The 24,327-nt window shown below is 41.4% G+C and overlaps 1 long non-coding RNA gene across 1 annotated transcript; it reads right to left on the minus strand.

Moving 5' to 3' along the window:
- Positions 1-6,396: 6,396 nt before the first annotated feature.
- Positions 6,397-9,342, minus strand: LOC119885419. Its single transcript, XR_005441339.1, has 3 exons — positions 9,263-9,342; positions 8,274-8,381; positions 6,397-7,666 (listed from the first exon to the last, which is right to left on the minus strand). It is a non-coding gene; the product is annotated as an uncharacterized LOC119885419 (long non-coding RNA).
- Positions 9,343-24,327: the final 14,985 nt, after the last annotated feature.

A 24,327-nucleotide genomic window follows, 5' to 3' on the forward strand; every position in this document is an offset into this window, starting at 1 on the left:
GTGGATTGGACCATACTTAGTTCATTAGTCAGACAGTAGGGGTATTTTCAGAGTGGTGCTGCTACCTCCATCAGCTGTAATGCAGATATGACACAGTGCTCATAAGCCTGATGAAGCCATGGCTCATAGCAATAGGCTGAGAGGCTCAGGGAGATTGCCTTCTGCAGAGTCACGGGGCTTTGGTAGTTCCCACTTGATTAAGCCAGACTGAATGCACTCAGCTCTTGCTTTAATTTAACAACTGCAAGGGGAAAAAAATGTAATGAGAAAGTCAACTTCATATATGATGTAATTGACTTTGCTGAACATCTAGGAATCGTAAGAAGTTTGATTAGTGGAACCTAATCATAGTTTAATTAGTGGACTTAGACTAGTACAGCTCCCACCGAGGATCCTATGTAACGGGATCAAGAATGCGGGAATAGACAGTGATTGATGTGTCATTTACGCTAACATCTCATCCAGCTGCAGCTCTCCGTATTTTCTTGCCTGATTTGATCTACTTTCCATTCTCAGAGTTTTATTCCCAATCACACACTCCTCCTTGATTGCAAGCTGCTCGGCTAATAGAGCACATTGTATATCAAGCTGCTGCTGACAGCCAAAGAACGCTCTTAGCCTTATACTTATGTTGTCAGGATGTTTCCGCTCCATCTTTACTTTGTGTTTGCTATATTCCAGCCTGCCTTTCAAGGTAACCTGGAAGGTTTTCTGCAACATCGTCTGCTGCTGTCTGGCCTTTTCTACTTTTTATCTCCTCTTTTCTGCAGTTTTCTGTATGGCAGAATACTTAATTTGTAGGTTTTGGCCCTCATTACCATCAGTTTTGAAAATACACACCAAATAGGTGTTAACAAGCCAACTGATTATTTCCACTTTATAACAGAAAGTCAGCACGCCTTAAATGTTCCTCATTGCAAGTATGGTTGGTCAAACTTGAACCAGGAGGTCGTTCAGCAAACTGTGATATATGTTTACAGACATTTTGGTTAAAGCTTTGGCCAGTTATTCCCTTTTTATCCTCAAAATGGAGGACAGTCCTGGATGCGTCCCATTAAGGGGCTGTGTGCTGCTGTTTATTGGACATAAACCACATGTGAATTTGCTAAACCAACCACTTTGTCCTCATCCTTGAAACCTGTTCTCAGAAGCATACAATTTGAAATCACTTCAGATGAAAGCTAGATTTCATCCTTACCTGTTCACAACCAAGATACCAAGATTGAATTGGTTTATTGCCCCCTTTGGCTGATGGGGTCCAAACACTTACAGCTGTGGATCAGGAGCTAGAGTGGGTTGTTCACTGATCACAGGGTTGGTAGATCTCCAGCTCCTCCTGTCAACATATTTTAGTGTCCTTGGGCAAAACTAAAATGTATATCTGATTACATGTATAGGCTAGCATCGGGTTCTGTTTAAACAGTAAGTAGGTAACGGCAAGTATGGTTTGCTTAAGGTTAGAGAACAAAGGTGGTTATGGCAAAAATAATATGGTTTAGTTACAGTAAGGGTAAGCAAATAAGACATGTTGGGTCAGGTTATATGGTAAGGGGAAGATTGCGGCAAAGTAAATTGCAACTTTGTGACAACATTATTTGCAGAATGATGACGGGATGCAAATTCCAATCTCTTGTATGAAAGTCTGATCTCCTTGCCTATCCGCCACCCTAATCTCATACTGGATTCTCTGCCTCACTACTTATAGGGCACACTGGTTAATGTAATGATAGCGTGGTGGCCAAAGCAATGAAAATGAGACCCGGGTTGTAAGAAACCATCATTTCTCCATAAGTAAATTATTTGAGTAGGCTACTTCTTTTACCTTTAATTTTGTTATCCCCTTAGCCAATGTATAGGAAAAAGTCTAAATTAGAAAATAGTTAGATGTGTTTTTGCCTTTCTTAGATGATTATCAGATAAGATCAATGGGAAATATTTGAAAAGAGAGCAAGATGACCCATGATTAAGGTCCTTGGCTGGATTCATGCCCAGGATTTTGCAGTTACGTGATTATAGTTTGTGCCTGAGACCACTGAGCCACCAGAACTCCCCCTTTGTGTGACATTTTAACTTGTGTTAATGTTATTATCCACAGGGAGGGAATGCAAAAGGTCTGCAACAACAAACTCTGCTTCAGATGTTTTAAAGGCACTTTTCTACATAATTTCCCCCCAGTGAAATCTGCTAATTTACATTTATTCCATGTGTCGGCCTCGCTTTCATCCACAACATGACATGGTTAATCAATGTCATGGCCTGAAGAGATTTTTGTCTTTTTATTTTCTCCATCATGATTGCACGTATGCTACCAATCTCTAATTCCAAGCGCAGAGAGGTGCAACACTGCGCTGCTGTTGCTCAGTTAACAAGGTTATTGATTTGGAAACCACCCTCTAAGTATGGTCTCTCCTCAAAAAACACACTAATTGGTATTTATTCCTTACTTTCAATGTGGCGTAGTGAGTGATAATCCTTACAAGATCCAGCAGACTGCTATAAACTTGGCACATCAAACTGAGGGTGGAGAATATGTTATGAGATACTTTGATGAAAAATAATACTTCAAACAAACACAGCTCGCTCCTATTCCCTTCTCAAACAATAGACCACCTGTGAGGAAGAGGAAAATTACTTATGGTTTATTTGATAGAAACAGATACAGTATACATAGACAGACTGAAAGCATCATAGTGTTTATAGCGGATGCTAGCATGCAACTCTTGTCCCTAGAACAGCTTTAATGAAAATAAAAGATTAAAACAGCGAGGTAAACATGTAAACTGAACACAGCAAAATACATTAAAGCACATTTACTTAAAGAAAGCTAAGTTTAAAAACTAGACATGAGTACAGGAATTGGCAGATCTCTTAAAAGTTTGCTGCAAATTTCAAGTTCCAGGACTTGCTCCTTTCACAGAAAAAGCTATCTGAGCAAAAGAGGTTTTGCAGAATGGAAATTGACAATTGCCACTTTACTCAAATATCTTTTAAAATTTAACTGAGAATCTAAAATGATCCCTTAGTATTTCTGTTACTTGATCAAAGATTCTGTTGCAGGTAGCTTTTTAATGGTAAAAAAAAAAAGAGATATATTTTGTTTTCTTAGTGGTCAAACAGGAGGGATCAAGCCAATCTGATTTTGGTTAGCTTCACAGTTTTTGCTAGATACATGAATGTCGTAGCATAAATCTGAACATCTGTACTAGGGCATATTTCTGAAAGGTCACTAAATATACAATCTGAAAAGGATGGGACCCTAGACAATTCAATCAAGTTTCAATTTTGTAAAAAAATAAATAAATAAAAGACTTGACGTTATTAATCAAATAATCACGTTAGGAAACACTGTTCACAAACCTTTAAATATGAGTCAAACCAAGACAGTGACTATTTTGACAAACTGAACAGTTTTGAAATTAAGATTTTGTAATTTACGGTATACTGGCCAGTGCCCCAGAGACTCAGTTGCCCTGTACCACAGAAGTACCACCAGTCCTGTCCGGTTTCCAGGCGGACTCCTGCTCCTTGCTTCTAGTTGGTAGTCCTGCCAGCACCTACTCCCTGCTCCTCATTGTTGGCCCAGCAGACACTTGCTCCTGGTTCCCTGTCACTGGTATCCTGCTCAGATTTCCAGCTGCTGGTCTCTGGTTACTGCACTGTTACTGCTCTGCTACTGCACTGTAGCCACCAGACTCTGGTCCTGATTTCCATGTCCAGCCTTCAGAGGGGTCCTGCCTTTGCTGCCTGCCTCCAGCTCGACCTCTAGAGGGGTTCTGCCTTACTCGCCGGCCTCCTAAAGGGAACCACCTTTGCCGCCACTCCACTTTTCTTCTGACCCAAGGTCGTCCACCTGAGGACTCCTGCTCCGCCCCTGTCCAGCCCTCTGGCCATCTGCCTAAGATCACCAGCTCCATTGTTTAAGCTCCCGGGACACTTACCCTTTTGTTTATCGCCTGCTCTGTTTTGGGTTTGTTTGCCTTTGGACTGTCTGCTTGGTTTGGACCTTTGCCCGCCTCACCTTGCTGTAAGCCAGTGGACTCTTATTTCATTATTAAAACCATTGAACTGAACCTGCTCTACCTCGGTGTCTGTGTCTACTCCCTTCAGTTCCTCTTTCCTCGTTTGACAAACTGTGACAGAAGGTCTTTAGGGCATAATCTCTTTGCTTCATTAACTGATGTCCGGTGTCACTTAGCCACTGTATTTTTCTCTGTGGCTTTTAGCATTGTTTAATAAACTTGTCCACAATATGTCAAATGCTGGACATTACAGCGTTAAATTAATGTTGTAGAATCTCCTCCCAGCTAACTCATTTATTCATTTTCAAATTCAGGAATACTTGATACTAGACATTTCTTTGCAAGTTTTCTTACAATTAGTATCATATCACCACAAAATTATCTTTCTGTTGTTTCTGTTTTGCAAATACTAAATCTATTTGTGTTTGAGTATTCCTGGTTAGGCGAGTGAGCCCGTCAATCACATGATGGAAATCAAATTTTGATGTAAAATCAATGTTGTTTTTTTTCCCTCTACAGTGTTTGTTCAACCATTTACATTACAATCACCAAGGACAAGCGCCTCACAATTGCGTTTGAAGCTTTTAAAACAATTCTTCTAGATTCTCACAGAACATTACAGCAAAACCCCGGAGGGGGGAGGGGGGAGGGGATATACACTAACAGAATACTGAATTCCATGCATGGGGACAAGAGAAATGGGATGGCAAGTCTGGAGAGTGGAGTGAAAGAACATGGCATGAGAGACAGGTCAGAAAGAAAGAGTTATGCAGAGGGCTGAGGATGAGGACTGAGGACCAAACTCTGACACGAGTCTGTGAGCAGCACTCCCCCCCCCCCCATCTCTACCCACAGCTCTATCATTTTTAAAACACTTATATCCAGGGACGTCAATCATACTTAATCCTGCAATTATGTTTCACTAAGACACAAAAAATTCAAGACTGGAGCGGGCAGCAGAGTTCTGATCTCATCACATCTGGACTTCAAATATTTAAGTGATCCCAGAAATTACATCTCTGCAGTGAGGAAATGACAGAAGAGCGCCCATGTTTCCTGTTTCTCTGCTGAATGTGAGCTAGCCCAAAAAGTATGTCCCACATGCACAGGGAAACAATCATTTGTCTGCACACTTCTAACAAGACATCATGAATCTCAGCCCTCTAGCCACTTCACAGGGCAACACCCCAATAGAGTTGCATCCTCCCTGGCACCCTCCCTCCTCCACCTCACATTAATCTATGTGTTTGCACCCTAGGTCATCCATTATTCATCCTAGTTTCTAGTTTCCCCTATTTATTGAAAAACCATGCTAGCAGGCCTCGAATGCAGTCAACATCAAGTTCACGGCATCTCGTTCAAGGTTTCATCCGGTGAGAGACCACCAAAGATGGGTGTGTAATTGAGGATGGTGAATGAACCTTCAGGTGATAAATACATAGCTACCCTGCTTCTTCCAGATGGCACCAGGGGACATGCATTAACATCTTTGCACCTTGCTGTTACTGCCACTGGTCTACTGGAGCATCCTTTGCTGTAGTGAGCGCCTGTCGAGATCCGTTCACCCCTTGCCCCCCCCGTGATGTCACTACCACCCACTCTGCCCATACAGATTTATGCTTGTGCACATATGAAGGAGGTATTGACATTTAAATCAAGCAGAAGGATTAGCGAGAGCAGACAGCTGCTACTTAAGATAGACAGTTACATGCATAAAAAGTAGACATGTACAGACCTCCAGTATATACACGTCTGACAAATATTGGCGGCTCTAGTATCACTGCTGTGTGTCATGCTTCACATTGACAAATTTTCTTTAATACCTGTGATGCACATATGTATGAGGGGATAAATGACACTGCCTGATGGGAGGTTTAATAATGAGATGTAGCATTCATATGTAGTACATGACCTAATTTACAAGCTTTATGGCTGCTAGAAAGCAGAATAGCATTTGTCATGGGAGTGTCCATATTGCAACTGATCATTGGCGCTTTATATGTTCTGAAGAAATTGCTTTCCGTCCAGCTATCCAGACAGCTTATGCATATTTCATATAGTGTTGGCAGAAGTGGCTGGATAACCCTATAAATTGCCACTCACACATAGTTAAAAAGCAAAATCTACCCATAAAATGTCTTGGTGACAAAGTAACATTTTTGTTGGAAGGCCAACTATCTGGACAACCAGATAACAGGTCTAAATAGTAACCTTGTCTCCTATAAATTACACTCATACTAATAATTTGCCAGTACTTGTTTTGAAATATATACACTAAGCAGGAACATTTTACAAACACTTTACACTGCCTGGCACAATGGTAGTCACAATTATCTCTTTGTGACAACCGTACCACACACACACCACACGCACGCACTGCTTTTTGACTAGAAAATAAATTACCAGTGAATTATTCAGCATAACAAATTAGTTATTCTATGGATCTAATTTCTAGGAGACGGGGATAGTGACATCCACAAATAGTGACATCCACATCCTGGTTTTAAAAACCAGTCCAAAGTCACATCCTGGACATTAGCATGCAAACATCACACAGGAATAATTAATCTTTGTCTTTAGGTTACCACTGTTCTAATAATGCCCAAAAGGAAGCCAGTCTTCCTAATAAAGTCAAAATGTATTTTGTGGCTGCCCAGAATCCTTTGTTGACTCAGAGGGCAAATCCAGCAGTCTCATTTGTTGATGTTATTGTGTGGCTTGGGAGAAAGCACAGGTGTGACAAAGAAGCTGATCCTAACATCAGGGGAGAGGAAAAACAGCACATCTGTTGTGGGTCACAGTGTTGTCAAGCAGACAGACCATATGGGCTGCTTCCACTCAGCACCAGCCATCTCTCAGCACCACTAATCTGACAGGAGTGACACCTCCGGAGAGGCTGTGAGCTATGTTTTAATGAACATTGTACGTTATTAAACTCATTATGTCTAGACTTTCCTTGCCACCAAGTCTACTACAGCCTGCTCCTCTATTGTTTCTCTTACTCGCCCTGAATGCATATGAGTGAGCATGCGTGCATCTGTGTGCCTCTAACCTTAAGATAACAACACGCACAACATGTTCTGTTCTCAGTCTGTGTTACATTGGCTTCTTGCAAATGTTGGGGCATAGCCTAGCCTGGTTTTCTAGCACCTTTAGGCACCAAATGCAAATGTTGGCATTTGCCAAACAAGGTGCTAGATAGAAACAATGATAAGCAGATTAGTATTCATAAGTAGTTGCACAAATCCTTATTTTATAACCTTTGCACATGCCATGTCAACCCTGACTGCTTCATTAGTGCATATATCATTTGATTGGTGTCATTAGACCCTTGATATGCAGCTATACATTAGAGAATCTAAGGGAGAAACAATTACCCATGTGGATTGGTCGGTTTTAGCTTCATTTCCTGGCATGTATAGATTTTTAAGTGGAACCGTGTTGCAATTATCTTTGCAAATTAAAAGACATTAGCAGGCGTCTTGGTAGTTGTGCAGGGGCATATAACTTCATTAGTCCAAAAGAGGGAATCAGCACTACCAAAGATGTAATTTATGCTGATGGATATTTCAGGAGTCATTTCAGTTGGACCCACCTCTTGTTGGACATGTGCTGCCTCACATATCAGGAAACAGACAGCCCTCTGTCTATGAAGAGAGAGAGATATGACATGATACAAGACAGGAAAACAAACAGGGGAAATGAGGAGTAAAGAAGGAATTCATGGTACAGCTGGATAGGTTCTTTTTCAGTCATCTATGTTGATTTACTTAGTTCCATAAAGTCTAGGCATTCTGGCCGCATAATTAAGCTCTTACCCTGATTGTTTACATAAATCTGGATATGGCTCATGATATTTCACACTGGGTGAACATTAACCCCCAGCAACTGCAGTTCAAACTACACTGAAATAAAATCACTGAGGTTTCTATCGCTTTCTATTTTTGCTGTTACGTATTAATTAATGCATTGATTTGAAAGATAACACTAGTTTCATCATATTTCACACATCAAACAGGGCTGTGTTTTGGGTAGCTGGAAGGAAAATCCCTTAGGATTTTTGTTCTACCGTCTAGATTTTTTTTTGTTGTTTTATTTTTGGTATAACACTCTTAAAGAAATTTAATTTTTCTGACTCCTTTTCAAATTAGAAAACTAGAATGATATGGTCTATAAAAAGCTATAAATTTTGAGTCAAATGTCTAAATGAGCTTTAATGATGGGGGCCATGATCAAGTTCTGCTTTGTTCTTACCTTTTACCCCTTTGTCTGTACACCGGAGTAAGAACTAGCAGCTCCTGGCGTTTCAAGCAGCTCCTATGTGCTGTTGGGACTGTGAGCTCTGATCGCTTCCTCTCAGACCTGCAGTTGGGTAATCAAAAAGAATCCTTGAAATTCCTCAACCGATCACACAAAAGCTCCTGTTACACAGCTCTAAGGCATAGAAATACAGATCTCTGATTTTGCTGTCCTTTTGTTTCCTTGTTAGCCATGAGAGTGTCGAAAAAAATTCAACGTGTGTATCAGAACAAAATCTCTTATATACACACAACATTATTTTAAAAAAAAACACAAGAGGGAAATCTGCTGGGACCATTTGTCATTTACATTACTATGTAGAGACTACTCCAATGCAAAAACCTTTTTGGCAGCATATAATAGCATACCTACTCTACAGTATCTCTACGTCTTGAATTGTGTGATATATTCATAATCTGATTGATTTCTTCTATCTCAGAGTGGAAAGTATTAAGCTGGCCGCAACCTTCAGCTTTATAACCAGGAATGTACTTGTAAGTTCAAGGCAGACACATTTAACGTAGTGAGTTGAGTTCTTCAGGTTTCAAGATACGCATTTGTTAGTTGTGCTTTTGTTGATGTAGAAAGCCTGTGTGAGCTTTCTTGACTGCCCATTAGATATAGCTGATGCAAGTCAAAAACAATTGCAGTGTCTTTGTTGTAGCGTAAGGAATTCTAGGACCTAAGTGCAAAACACGGACAGGGAGAGGAAGTAAAAGTTGCTGTCCAATTTCTTGACAACAGCTAAGAACGTGCAAAATACAGAGTCTTGCTTCTAGTTCTTCTGCGAGGTTGGAAAACGGCGAGAGCTGTGCAAGAAGCTGAGCACACTGGAAAAGGAACCAAGGCAGGGAGGCACAGTTCTCCAAGGGTGGCGAGAATCTGGAGCATAGACAAAAAAAATTACGAACCAAAAATGTCTCAGAGAAGCAAAAATCACTCACTAGTTTGGTAGGAGCCACAATGCAATACCACGATTGATAACAATCTGGTAAAGGCTGGAGTTAAGGACTGCGCTTTAAATGCAGGGAGCTTGATTATGGGAATGAGCCTCAGGTGTACAGGTGATCACAGGTGCAGAGAAGATTGGTCAGAGGAGAGCTGGAGCGCCATGCCCAGACACACACATATGCACAGACACAGAGAAGACAGAAAGGGGAAAACAAAACAGAAACACCAAGGAGGGGGAGAAACACAGCAGAAACACTAAGGAAAGGAGAGCGGTACCACTGACTGTAACAGTTGCTGAGTGCTGGGCATAATAATATTACAAGGCACAAGGTAAATTTAATCATAATATTATAACAGGGTTGTGTGAAGTTTGTAGTTCCCTTCTGCTGCAAAGCAATCAGTATTACAAACAGTGGTAACAATCACAAAATGTTAAATAAACTATATTTTATGTAGCAGTGCAGTAAAATTTGACAAGAACTTGGCACAGGAATTTAGCCTTCTTAAGTTTTCTTAAGAAATACAGCTATTTCTGAGCTTTCTTCACCAGCATGGAGATGTGAGATGACCATGTCAGGTTCTCTGTGATGCTGATTCCCAGGAACCTTAAAATGTTCACCTACTCCACCTCAGCTCCACTGACGTAGACAGGAGTGTGTGTCTTTGTCTGTTTTCAACAATCAGCTCCTTGGTTTTGCTGACATTGAGCAGTAGGTTGTTCTCTGCGCACAGATTATTGATTTCCTCCCAATATGAAGTCTCATTTGAAATCTGACCGATGATGGAAATGTCGTCTGCAAACTTCACAACAGAGTTCTCTCGATATCGAGGGATGCAGTCATGGGTGTACAGCGTACACAGCGTTTTGATAAACAGCCAAGATGAAGGTGCTTTCAACCTGAACATTATCGATTTTTGAGGCTGTAAATGTGCTTTATAACCATGTAACAGCACATAAGCTCTCTAATTACCTTAAAGTATTGTGTCATTTAGATCTACTTCCACCCCTTTTAAGGTCATGGCTTCCACTACTATTTTCTTGCATTTACTTCAATCACAATCACAGTGTAGGCTGGACAAGCCCCCAATTTATTATGCCCGGCTCGCAGGATACAACAAAAAAGTAAGATCTTACAATAATCCAGTGAAATGTTTTAAGACAAATAACAGCATGTGTGCAATTATTAATGTGTGTTACATGTTGTCAGTGTATAAAGAAAACAAGAATGGCAGCATGATAGAGTAGTGTGGAAGGCTGAGGAACAAGTCCTTAAATGACCTATCCCAGTTCAGTGCCATCAGTTATGTCCTGCAGTTGGAGAGGTCAACATTGTTAGCTGTTGCTTCAACTTGTGATTTATTCCACACGGTACCTCCTTACCATACTCCATATGATACAATACGTGTGTTGGCTTGGGGGTAACAGACAGAGTGCTGAGGATTGAACCCCATGACAGAGAGAGAGAGTAAATGCTAGACTCCCCACCCCTATGAATAATGTGGGACAAACACAACACACACATCAGCAGGTGATGAAAAACATCAATAGAAAGTAACATGTAGTGCTCCGTGGACAAAATATACAAAACAAACAAGAGCAAACAACTAGTGCAAAGTAGTGCACAGAATGAAGCAGCTAATAAAGCAGCACAAAGCAGGATGCCACAGACACTATTGGAATGTAATCAAGTGGGAACCTCCTGGTCTGAATTTTGAAGCCATGCGGAAGAGACTTAAACCTGCATTCTGTCTAATGGCCAGCAGGGGGAAGCTCCTCTGGTTGCAAAAAGAAGTCCAGTTCCATTAGAAATAATGGTAAAATGACGTTACTTCTCACCTGATTAAATCCTACACTTTCCTAATGAGTTTATGGTCTTAATCATTAGTTTCTTGTCTTCTTCAGTACAGCATGATATTCATTTAGGAAATTATGGTCCCATTTAGGTAAAAAATACACGATAAAGCAGCATTTGCTTTAGGGCGGTACTACCCTGTTGTGCAAGTGAATGTGTCCACGGCACTGTGTAAATTTAACCAGTGCTGTTTAACAAGCTTATTAGGAGTCGGCTGTTCATTTTCCCGACAAGTATGTTTTGTTTGTTTTTAGCTGTTTTTAGATAGCCAAAATTAGCATCCCGGACAAAATCACAGTTAATGTGAATTACAGCTGCAGCTAGCTAACCAAGCTTGCTACCACTGCCGTCTCATCCAAATATGGGTATGTCCGGTATGACTGGTTGCAAAAAATCAACATGGCGGCAGCCTATCGGCCGAACTTCTGGCTTCGACGTGGCAGTCCATACCATCCGTGCACAACATCCACCTCCCTGAGACTGTTGTGCAGTACAAGAACATTGCACATCTTAGACTGGAAAAAAAAGTTGCACAATCAATTAACTCCAAAACATAGTTGGCAAAACCATTTAGAACATTTTGTTATGACCAGTTCAACAACAAAAAAAAAGTTTGTTTTATTTAAATCTCTAAATCTATTTCTATGGGCCTGAAGATAAAAAAAATCTAGTAATTAAAAAAAAGAAAAAATGAAAGTCTGAAAAAGTACACACAATTTTGAATGGCAAAATTGTGCTTTCTCTGCTGCGTAATCTGTTTCTTGTGACCCCATGTGGTCGTCCTGACCGTCAGGTTGGGAACCACTGCTCTCAGTTATGAGGCAGCCTGCACTTTTTCATTTATTTTGCTTATCCCAGCATGCCCTGAACAAATGGCACTTTTTGAATATTTCACCAAGACGTAGATAAATACAATACTGCCACCAGGTTCTAACCATTGTAATGATATTTGGTTGATGGTATCGGCTCTTCTGCTATACTAATACATTCTGGTGTTATTGGCATCACAATAAGACAGGCTAGAATTTTGTTCCTGGGGAAAAAAAGAAAGCTAGAGCAATAAAAAGACAGAGACAGACTGTAGAAGGTGAAGGGACTGTTTTCTTTAGATGGACAAAGGAGGAGAGGATGTGTGCGGCAGTAAGAGAGCAAAATGCTTCATAGCCTCAGGGCTGTGCACTGCTGAAAGAGACAGCCTAATGGAGGGTCCCTGTGAGGAGTGTTGACAGTATATTTGCTTCAACCCAGTCAGCAGCTCTCCATACAACTACTGAAAACAGGTGCACTGTAAAATCAGAACAAGAGAGGATGTTGTACTTGCAAATGTACACCTCCTAATTAAAGGTAAATATACATCTTTAATGAGACTGAGTGGTCTCATTTTCACCTCCTGTAGAAGTGCATAATGTCCTTACTGCATTAATTATTGGCAGCAAAACAGCAGGAGAGAAACAGTGAGACAATGGCAGTGTAAGTAAATTTCTCCAGTATTAGAAAGCTAGCATTTGGTTCCTACTTTTACGTACTTAGTGGTAGTGAGGTTTCATAAACAGCAATAGTTTATGTTTATTCCCCAGTGCAGAGCTCTGAGAATGTATCTGATCTTTGACATAAGCCATTTTTGTTTGAAGTATTTAGAATGTGGGTCACATAGTGGAGCAGTAACCTTGGAATTTGGGGAGAAAAGAAAGGCCTCTTTGATGCTGAAATTCACAACATGACCACTGCATGGGGGAGGATTCATCTGTTAGACATTTACATCCATAATGCATGAAAATGAAAATAATGTCAATTTAAAAATAGATTTCCTGTAAGATGTTATTTGAGATGGCAAAATTAATATCCCTCTCCGTAAATACACATCAGAGATATGCTTGGTGAAATCTTCATAAGTGTATAAAAGTTGAGCGGCCACATTCTGCCTGACAGGTACACAGCCACAGCTAACCGATGAGAAATAATGCAACGTTTTTGGAACCCAAAAGCATTTTGTCCTCCCAAGGCAGACCTGCCTCGGGAGTAAGTGTGCACTGCAAGATAGTGACTGCAGTTCCTTAAAGGCCACTGTAGCAATATTTTTAAGAAGAGCTTTCTATTTTAAGCAAACCACCACTGAGCTAGGCTGCATGCTAGTCAGTGCTGGATGTTATATAATATATACAAGAATATGAGAATACTCCTACTCTGAGCTCTGTCACTACACTTTAACTATTTTCCTCCCCACTTTGCTGCTTAAAAGAAAATATTTCGCAGTTTTTAAGAAAGCAATGGAAAGAGTGCAAGAAGGAGACAATCTGTCTTGAAGGGGGCAAGAATACCCAGCTGTATTATAGGGTCGACTAGACCATCCACCCAGGAATTGGGGGTAACTGGGGCCAGGTGGGTCACTACGGTGTTAGCCAGGGTTGATGCATTAACAGACTTGATGTTCCTGAATGTGATGTATTGTTTGAGTTGTTGCTTAGGCAGAAGGACAGGAACATAGAAAAGGATGGCGCTGTGGTCAGATACAGCTAGGTCGATGCATTGCAGCTGGGAGGTGGTGGTACCAGTGGAACACACCAGATCCAGTGTGTGACCTTTGACATGCTGAATGATAGTCCAATAGTGACAGGAATTTAGTGGCAAAGGGACAGCTGTTTGAGTCCACATAGATATTGAAGTCCCTGAGCAGGAGTGTGGATGGAGACATGGAGCAGCTGGAGATGAGTAACTCTGATAGCGGAGGTTTTTGGGGGGTGGTATACAAGGACCACCTGGAGCTGTGTAGACCCAGCCAATGTAAAAAGAAGACAGTCGAATGAGGTGACGTTAGGCACTGGAATTTTTTTTCACTGGGATGTCAGCTCAATGTATCACAGCCAGCCCACCACCACGGCCCATGGAGCGAGGCTTCTGTTTGTACAAATACCCAAGGGAGTGGCTTGGTTGAGTGTCATGAAATCCTGCTGATTTTGCCATATTTTCCCTGTCAATAATGATGTAACGTGCAAGTAGTGCAGTTTGTTATTTAGGGAATCAGTGTTCAATAACATGAACATTGCTATCCTGTTTGTTAGTGCAGGGGCAGGCAATGTAGAAGGGTGGCATCAACACAGACCAGGGGCCTCAGATTGACAGAACGCATGTGTGGTTTGTCGTGATGACGGTGTTGCAGTGTGACAGAGCGCCTGTCAGCCAGGGGGTGCGTTTCCCAAAAGCATCGTTGCTAACTACGGCAGCAACTTCCTTGGTTGGAACTATGCAGTTGCGATGCATCTGTTTCCCAAAAACCCTAGTTCAAACTATGGAGCTAACTAAGTTGGTAACTTACATGGTATGAACCATCGTTAAACAACGTAGGTGTTCCCTGAAACCATAGTTCCGACAAACGTTTGCATCAACTGTCGTTAAGTTGCATAGTTCGAACCACAGCTCCTGACCTGTGGTTAGAAGCTTACGTCTACTACATCACAGATAGCAGTAAATGCAATGTTAGGAGGTGGATTTAATGTGTTTTAAGCAGGGAATGTTAGATAATCCTGATGTACAAACATATTTAAGGTGAAGTTTTTTATAATGTAGTTGTAAAAGTTCTTTTAAATCTATTTGTCGGGTCATGGGTAGGATGGGTAGGGTTGCATTGATTCAGTACTATGTAAGTTAGTGTAGACCATCTACAAACAGCAAGTGATTTTCTCACAGATTACCCATCTGTTCACAATAACCTGATTTAATATTATTCACCCAATACAAAGCTTAAAGGACAAAACGGAGAATGTAAAGACAAAACTTAGAATATTACCTTCTTGTATACATTTCTAAGCCTATGAGGAAGATGGGTGTTCTCTAGTCTTCACTACAAACATAATATAAAAAAGGACAGCATAAAATTCATGTAAGTACTGTAATTTATAAATCAATAAGTGACAAACTAAGTTAGTTCAAACCACGGTGCTACCAACGAGGTACAACCGTTTTGGGAAATGGTTGTACTTCAGATGTTGGTTAGTTTAACGATGCATCGTAACAAGGTAGTTCAATGCTACATTCCGTGGTTGTACGGGAAACGCACCCCAGAACAGTTGGGATAGCATGACCCATGTTAACAAACTTACTTCGGTTGCCCCTATGTACATAGCGTGGGCGACGCAGGAGTCTGAGAGACTTATTGGCCTCAAGGCAATTTGGGATGACGTGACAGTAGACGAGGAAGCACTAGCTAGCTTTGCTACCGAAGCCACAGGCTGGAGAGGTGGCATCTAACATTAACCACATCAACAGAATTGCAGTGAAGGCGAGGCAGAATAGTCAATATAATCCAGATATCTTGGCAGAGAGTTATCCCAATTTGTTTCACCGTGGTGGATCACTAGCCGCCAGACACCTTGTTTAGATGTCTGTTGGTAACCAAGCTGTCATAGAATTAGCAGCTGCATTTTTGATAGATAGATAATAGATAGATCTGAGCAGAAGAAGAGAAATGCCCAAGAAGTTCTGGCAATGACTTGATTGAGGGAGAATTGTTTCAGGGAGAGATAACATCGACCATGATTGTGTGTGTGTGAGAGAGAGAAAGAGAAGAGAGAGAGAGTGCTCCGTTTCTTTAATCCCATAGCGTAGGCTAACTAAAACAACAAGTCATTAGCCTAACCAAAACGCTATTTCCAGTAGTGTAAGTAAAACAACACATTATTATGCAGAGTGATTGGACTGATTAATTTTAAAATGTGGGCTATTTGACTTTTTTGATCTGTAATGAAATAAAGCAATTGTAAAATGAATAAATCCAATAACTGCCACACTCCAAATGATGTGAACTGGAGCATTATGTTCATGGGTGTGAAAAAAACCTAAATCCATCCATCCATCTTCGTCCACTTATCCGGGGGCCGGGTCGCGGGGGCAGCAGCTCCAGCAGGGGACCCCAAACTTCTCTTTCCCGAGCCACACTAACCAGCTCTGACTGGGAGATCCCGAGGCGTTCCCAGGCCAGTGTGGAGATATAATCTCTCCACCTAGTCCTGGGTCTTCCCTGAGGCCTCCTCCCAGCTGGACGTGCCTGGAACACCTCCCTAGGGAGCTCCGAGGCTTTGAACATTGCCCACACATGTTCAATGTCCCCAAACTCCACAGGGATGCCAGAAAAGCTCCGCCGGAGGTTTGAGTTGAAGATCTCATGGACAGGGGCCTCCTCCAGACGTTCCCAGTTGACCCGCACTACCCGTTTGGGCTTACCGGGTCTATCCAGAGTCTTCCCCCACCCCCTGACCTAACTCATCACCAGATGGTGATCAGTTGACAGTTCCGCCCCTCTCTTCATCCGAGTGTCCGAAACATGCGGCCTCAAATCAGATGAAACGATTACAAAATCGATCATTGATATTCGGCCTAGGGTGCTCTTGTACCACGTGCACTTATGAGCATCCTTATGTTCGAACATGGTGTTCATTATAGACAATCCATGACTAGCACAGAAGTCTAACAACAAACACCCACTTCCAGGTATCTCCATCATTGCCCACATGCACGTTGAAGTCTCCCAGCAGAACTATGGAGTCCCCTACTGGAGCCCCATACAGAACTCCATTCAGGGTCTCCAAGAAGGCCGAATACTCTGAACTGCTGTTTGGTGCATATTATGCACAAACATCAGTCAGAGTCCCCCCCCCCCTCCCCACTTCCCGAAGGCGGAGGGAGGCAACCCTCTCGTTCACCGGAGTAAACTCCAATGTAGCGGCGCTCAGCCGGGGACTTCTGAGTATACCCCCACCCACCTGGTGCCTCACACATTGAGCAACTCCAGAGAAGGATAGGGTCCATCCCTTATCAAGGAGTACGGTTCCAGAACCGAGACTGTGAGTGGAGGTCAGCCTCACCAGATCTAACTGGTAGCGCTCCATCTCCCGCACGAGTTCTGGCTCCTTCCCCCACAAAGAGGTGACGTTCCATGTCCCCAGAGCCAGCCTCTGCTGCCCGGGTCTGGTCCGTCGAGGCCCCTGACCTTCACTGCCACCCATGTGGCAGCGCACCCAACCCCTGCGGATCTTCCGATGGATGGTGGGTCCAAAGGATGGAGAGGGGGGTGCCACGGTGCTTTTTCGGGCTGTGCCCGGCCGGGCTCCTTGGCAACCCAGCCACCAGGCGCTCGCCGGCGAGCTCTCCCTCTGGGCCTGGCTCCAGACGGGGGCCCCGTTCTTCCTCCGGGCAGGTCTCTCCTCCTCTTCCTCGTAGTTTCATCAGGCGTTTTTATGAACCATTCTCAGTCTGGCCCCTCACCTGGAACCACTTTGCCTTGGGAGACCCTACCAGGAGCACTAGGCTCCAGACAACACAGCCTCCAGGCTCACCGGGGCACGCAAACCTCTCTACCACGATAAGGTGATGGTTCTCGGAGAGGTAGGAGAAAACCTAAATATTTAAATCCCAAAATTGAAAACCGAATACCTACCCAACTAACAAATGTTGAAATATTCAGGTCCAGCCCTACTCATCTCCCTCTTTAATCCTGACCAATTCAATTGCAAGTACAGTGAAAAAATAAATATCCAATTGAACTGAGTTGGATAGATATTTTTAATGGTGATATTATTTTAGCCTTGAACAATTGTCAATACATGGGCGGAGAGACTTCTTGGACACAAAGAAAAAAACAGCACCCAAAGGAGAAGAGGAAGGATAGATTGGTAGTACTCGAGATAGGTCTTTTTGAAGGTCTCAGTCTTGTCTCGGCATTTCTACTCTGTCTTTTATTTCAAGACCACAACTGTGGGGACTGCACTAAATTGCCTGTGAATTGTCTGATTTATTTGTTAACATCCTTACTTTGATTAGATGTAAAAGGTATTGCTTCAAATGCAACCAATAATGTGACTCATTGCTAACTTTAAATGTTGTTACTGTTAATGGCTGTAACTCTTCCTGAATTAAGTCACAAGACTGAGTATGATGATGTTATGAAGCGGCAGTCTGAGGAGGAGATTTTTATGATAATTAAAGAATATGACAGTAGTTAGATGTCTCGTCATTAAGCAGCTATAATTTGGAATTGGTAAACCTGCAGCATACTTTTTATTTCCCTCATCAATACAGAATTGGGGATGTCACATTAAACTAGACATTAAAGTAGAAATACGTAAAAGTATCAGTATTGGTATTTATATCGACACTACCGGCCTGGGTATTACTTGGTATCGGCTCTGAAGGGAGCTAAGTCTACCTGACATGTGGTGAGAACTTGTTACATTTTTGCTTCTGCTAAACACTAGACAGGCCACATAAAGCTATGTAGCTAATGTGTTAGTTAATTTGTGTTAGCTAATGTCAGCTGCATACAGCTCCCAACATTAAAGCTACATGCCGTGATACCAGTCCATCAATTGGGTGCGAGAGCTAACCTAGAGATGTGACAGCAGAGAGTGGAGACCTGAGTAATGTGCTTCCACTTCTGCCATAAGCACTTGGCATGTTAATTTAAGAGGGCTAATTTTGAGTTCAAATACACAGTTACAGATCAAATGATTTTTAGCATACACCTTCAGTTCTCACAGCCAGGTTGGGCAAACATAGCCAACCAGTCTGCCCTCTGCCAGCCTTTAGTAGTCTTTTTAACTATCCCCAATTATGGCACCGACTGGGAAGGCAATATTTTGCCCACAATGAAAAATTCATCGCATTAAAGTATTTTGAATGCCTTTTTAAATTGTGATCAGATAACTAATCCACTTCATTAAGCTCCAGTTGGGTTTTAAGGTTCTTCCTTTCAGATCATTAACTTCTCAACTCATGTTGCTCCTTTTTTGTATTGATGGCTCTGGTGACACTCTACACTGCTGGTACTGAGATCTGTCCAATCCACATATGATAAGATTATTGATATTAGTAAACCATCTGGTGCTCAGTGCTGTGCTGCTGATAGTTATTTTAAAACCAGTCAAGAATACAAATGAAAAAAAATGCAATTTACACCCTGCTTAGGTAAAAATATCATTAGCTGAATGAATTATATGAAAAGATTGAATGTTTTCTGCCTAAAGTCTGGCCGATGCATTATGTGTTTGACATTAAAGCGGAGCTTGGGGAGCCCAAACCCAATCAATCTCAGCAAGGCAGTTAGAGAGAAGCCAATTGCTTAAGTGTTCAGATTTTTTGATTGGAGCCCCAGGTGACCAGCACTGTCAGTAATGAGATATAATATGTGCAGCCCTGGAAGACTTCTTTTCACATAATGCCTGGGGATACAAGGGTTGTGATGGCATTTGAAATCTAATTGGAAACCCCTTTATAGTGACTAAAAGGGGGCACTAGACACTCTTACTGTATATGACACAATGAAGCATAAGAAAACTATTTAAAACAGTCCCAGCATCCAGTGTTTCAGATAGAAGTCCTCATTGAAGCAAAATAAAGCCAGCTGTTTAAACAGGAGTTGGTTTCCATGATTATAGCATCCCCACTTAGAAGATTCAATCTCATGCATCTGTACGCAAGTGCTATTAATCTTATGTTCTATGTTTTTATGGTGTGATGACTAACCTGTCTGCGACCTGACCCCAGATAGGCGGTTGAAGATGGATGGATGGATGGATGATTATCTGTCTATTCAATATGAAGTTAAAGCCAGGTGGTAAGCCTAGCTTAGTAAAGCTGGAAAAACAAGGAGAATCAGCTTACCTGGCTCTGTCAAAATGTAAAAAAAACAATCTGCCCCACAGCGCCTTTAAAGCTCACTATTTCAGGGCTGCCAACTCTCACACATTGGCCCTGAGACTCACGCAACTGAAACTTTTCACATGCTCTCATTCCACATGTCCATTTTCTCACACAGTGAAAAACCTATATATAACTGATAACGTTATGGTGCAAATCAGCTCCACCCAGCTAATGCAACACCAGCTGTGCCGGGATAGTGCTGTGAGTCACAGACAGACTGTGACTGCAGTAGTAAAAATGTTTTTTTTTAAATTAAGCATCGTTAACAACAGGCAGTTTGATGAATAGATCTCTGTCTGTAATTGATAAATTGATGGATTATACCATCTTAAAATGTAAAATTTAGGTAGTAAGGTAAGAAGGATTATGTTCCTATCTAAGCCATTCAATTTAAGACAAAGTCCTTTTATTTTTTAATTCTTTAAATTATATTAATCAAAATGTACTGTATAATAAATAGTGGCTGGACACTGGACTTAAACAAAAGCTAACACATTCATATGCAGTGATCCTGATAAAACTGGTGACAGCAGTGTGTGACTTAACATATACATTTTTCATATTTTGGATCCATTTCTGTTGCACTTGAAGCTGCAAATGGAACATTATCTGCTAAAAACATGGTGCCATCAATAATGTGCCATAGATCTACCAGTCCTATTTTCCAAGGTAAAGCTGATATCCCTAATTGAATACCACAGTATGTGATTCTGGCTTTTTAGATCTGGGTTAAACATGCAGATAGTCAGACAGCATTATCAGATGTATAGTTTCCACATTTCTGGAAGCATGATAGCCATCTTAAACACAATGTGTTGTTTTTAAGTAGCTGAGAATATAATAAAAGCATGTAGAAGTACAGGAAATGGTAGTCAAATCAGACCCGCTTAATTGTGTGTCCCCCACTTTTAAAACCAACGTTAGGTCCTTGAGGTGAGTACTACATATTTAAAAATCGAATCACTAATAGAAAGCGATAAAAATTCATTCATATCCGCTCATACATTCAACCCTTAAGATTCTCCTGAGTGTCCCATTTTTCAATGCCCTCTTCCGCCCCGTCCTCCACATTTCAGCAACAAAATGACATAAATTCGATCCACAGTTTAGGTTTGGTCTGCCTATTTAGACTATGATGTGTGGAGGTTGTTGTGAAGTATGCTGATCAACAATACTTCACTTACCATGATTACTGACTTGGCTCTTAAAATAAACATGGAATCATGCAATGCAAGGGTACCTTTAGCGTCAAATAACAACGCTTTGTCACTCTTTCTCAAATCATCGCTATATGACGCCCTGAGATGAGAACAGGCTGCTCATTCCCCAAGTTGTGAAGTCATTCTTCTGATGTTCATGTGCTCTTAAGTCGAAAAGGTGGAATCAACATGGACGCTACCACAAAGTGTGGTTGGACAATGTGTTGGATTAGCATTTTCAGAGCATTTAAACAACACGCAGACATCTCATTTACTCCACATGGATAGCAAAATAACTGTTATAACCATATTACAAATTACACGTTTGCGAAATATGTATATGCAGTATGTGATTTTGTACGAACCAAAGTTCTGTGTACTTCTCTTTTTGCAATAATGATTTAAGGAGGAAAAAATATTCTGATTATTCTGACACCACATGAAAACACCATCAGTCACCGCTCCCCCCTCTCTTTCCAAGCGCACAGGAGAAGCTACGGTGGCTGACACGCTCTGTCGGCTCTTGTGCTAAATAATACGTGTGGTCCTCCATTTGTCCAAATTTCTTTTCTGACTTCTAATAAACCAGACGACTTCTGCTACTACTACTACGAATATACTAGTACTACTAGAACATACCTGTTCTTCTTCCTCTTCTTCTTCTTTGAACTTAATCAACATAGTGAGGAAACGCACTCTGTAGAGCAGTTTGTTCATTTGGGCTACTGTAGAGACATGGCAACGCAACATGGTGACTTCCATATAGGACCCGCGATGTATGTAGATAGAAATGGCTCATTCTACGGTAATAAAAACATAACTGGAAACATAGTTATGGATATTAGATTGCTTTCTAAATGTAATTTGTTTTAGAAATGCTATACCACAAACTTACCATTCACCTCCATTGTATTGGTGAAATTTCAGAGTCAGATATCTCAAATTGAATCTAGCTATCTGATTTTTTTTATTTTATTTACTTATTGTTAATTTGGACCCTTTAAATTAATCTGAGGGGGAAAACAGATCTCCTCCGTGAAGCACTGGGAATTCCCAAAATACAATAATACAACACTGTACAACACATATACTGTAAGTCTATAGACCAAATACACTCTTTTTGAATTGTTCATTAAGGTCCTGCTGCTGTTCCATGTACATAAATTGAGTACAGCCCCTCTGTGAGATGACCACAGCTATTTAATGAAATCAAGGAAAAGGAGCCTACATTCTACATTTTTTTGTCGGTGGGACAGTTAGCAATGCGGTTGTACTGAAGGGCTAGCTCCAACTAGATGCAACTTGGATGTCAGGAGGCAGAGCTCAGCTCCAGTGGGTTCCAGCCCAATTCAATCCCTTCTTGTGTGTAGCACTGTTGCTGTGGCTGATGAGCTAGTATTGTGGCGAAAAAGTTATACTAACTGAAATGTGAATACTTTATATGTAAAGCCTACTTACATGGACAAAGGGAGAAGGTCTATAGCTGTATAAAGGCTATTATACTATTCCACAGGTATTTATGTATTATTTTTCTTTGTAACTGTATACTGCAACACTTACTTCTATCTACATGCATCTCTTCATCACGATAAAAAAACAGAAATCTGACAGGATGCAGGTTCTCATGTAGTGTATATATTACATATACAACATTTGGCCATTATTTTCCTCATAGAAGCCACCATGAGGAATTTTGAACTATGTGGACAACTTCGGTAGTGTTTGCTGCTGGCCATCCAAAAACAGATGTTTGTATGATGTTTGGCGATGAAGCTAATTGTGGTATGTAAGATTAAAATTACAATATGACATTGATGATACAGTTCATAGAGGCCATAATGATTTCCAGTGAACTTTACAGTAAACATTTTACTGTGCATTGTCAAATTGTCTATCAGCGTAAGCTATTCATTATTTCAAACACAAGTCAGGGCCAATACAGACTGTCATGTCTTTCATTATTTCTTTTATCCCTGTGCTATAAAGGAAGCACTCCAAAATATGTCTGAATAGTGCCACACTAGAGATTGTATGTTACTGTGTTTCTCTTTTCTCTAAGGCCCAAAGCACTTCACTCTGCATCTCCACCTGTCTATAAACACTATGGCACATTGCACCGTGGGAGTTCACTTCTAATCAATTTGTATTTATCTGCTTCTGCTGAGCCACAAGCAGACGTTTCTCAGATGGTACCGCTCCAGCAGCATTTCCAAACCCGGCCCTCTACGTTACAGTTCACCTCTGTCGATGGCTCTGTTTTTCATCCACTCCTTTCAGCAGCCTCACTCACTGCCTTTATATTCATAGCATGCATATAAGCACAACTGTCACATACCTGATTTAAATGCATCTCAGTGGGCGTAAGAGCTCAGAAACTACTTTAGGTCTAAGTCTGGCTATTCGAGTGAGTTGACAGCCGAGTAAAATGTGCAGCTGTTCTGTGGGAAGGATTGAGTGCATGTTTGGGCGCATGGTGCTAGGAGAGGCAGAGCTGCTTAACATGGTGAGATTGGAGGTGGTGAGACGCGAATCTATGTCAGTGTTCAGGCTGCACGCATTAACAGAACCAAAGTCATGCTCCAGTTGAAGTGTTAGCCTGAAAGAAGATAAATATGTTGTCCAAAGGCCTTGACATCCAGTTAACTCACAGACAAAGGGACAAGTACTGATGTTTCGGACACCAAAATCTTTTGCTAGTCTTCTTCAGAAGGTCATTCTGGTATACAGCAACCCTGTCGTCTTTACACCATCATGGCCCAGCCTTTAAAGCACACTCCCATACATTCCATGTACGTTCAGTAGTCTGCTTTCATACAACGTGCACTAACTGAATCTTGCATTTCAGTGACCTTGAAAAGCATTTCTATAATTTGCATAGCACACAAAATACAGTGTAGTCCCATAAAGTATGAAGATAATTAAACATGAATTTTCATATCCCTAATGCTACAATTTATACTGGGGAGGCATGTTTGCATGAGCACTTATGAGATGATAATTGATAAAATCCTGGGCACGGGAAGCAGAGAAGGGTGCTCTCAGCTTGCTTCATAAATGGATGGTCGAGTTGAACTTTATTTTAAGTGGACTGAGGTCATAGCAGCATTTTGCAACCTTGAGGTGGAAAATCAACCTTCGCAGAGATTTTTCAGAGAAACACATTTTGCATGAGGACATTTTGATACACTGACAGATGTGCGGCGAATGCAAATGTTTGCTTAAGAGGAGGCCCACGGATCCTTGAGAGTGCAGTCTGGCATCGTTTCATATCTGAAAGGCATCTCTGGGTGGAAATTCCATATAGAAAACTCTACT

The sequence above is a fragment of the Micropterus salmoides genome, unplaced genomic scaffold, assembly GCF_014851395.1.
Source record: "Micropterus salmoides isolate LMB-PRFRI ecotype aquatic unplaced genomic scaffold, ASM1485139v1 Ms_hic_scaffold_4, whole genome shotgun sequence".
Classification (NCBI taxonomy): Eukaryota; Metazoa; Chordata; class Actinopteri; order Centrarchiformes; family Centrarchidae; genus Micropterus; species Micropterus salmoides.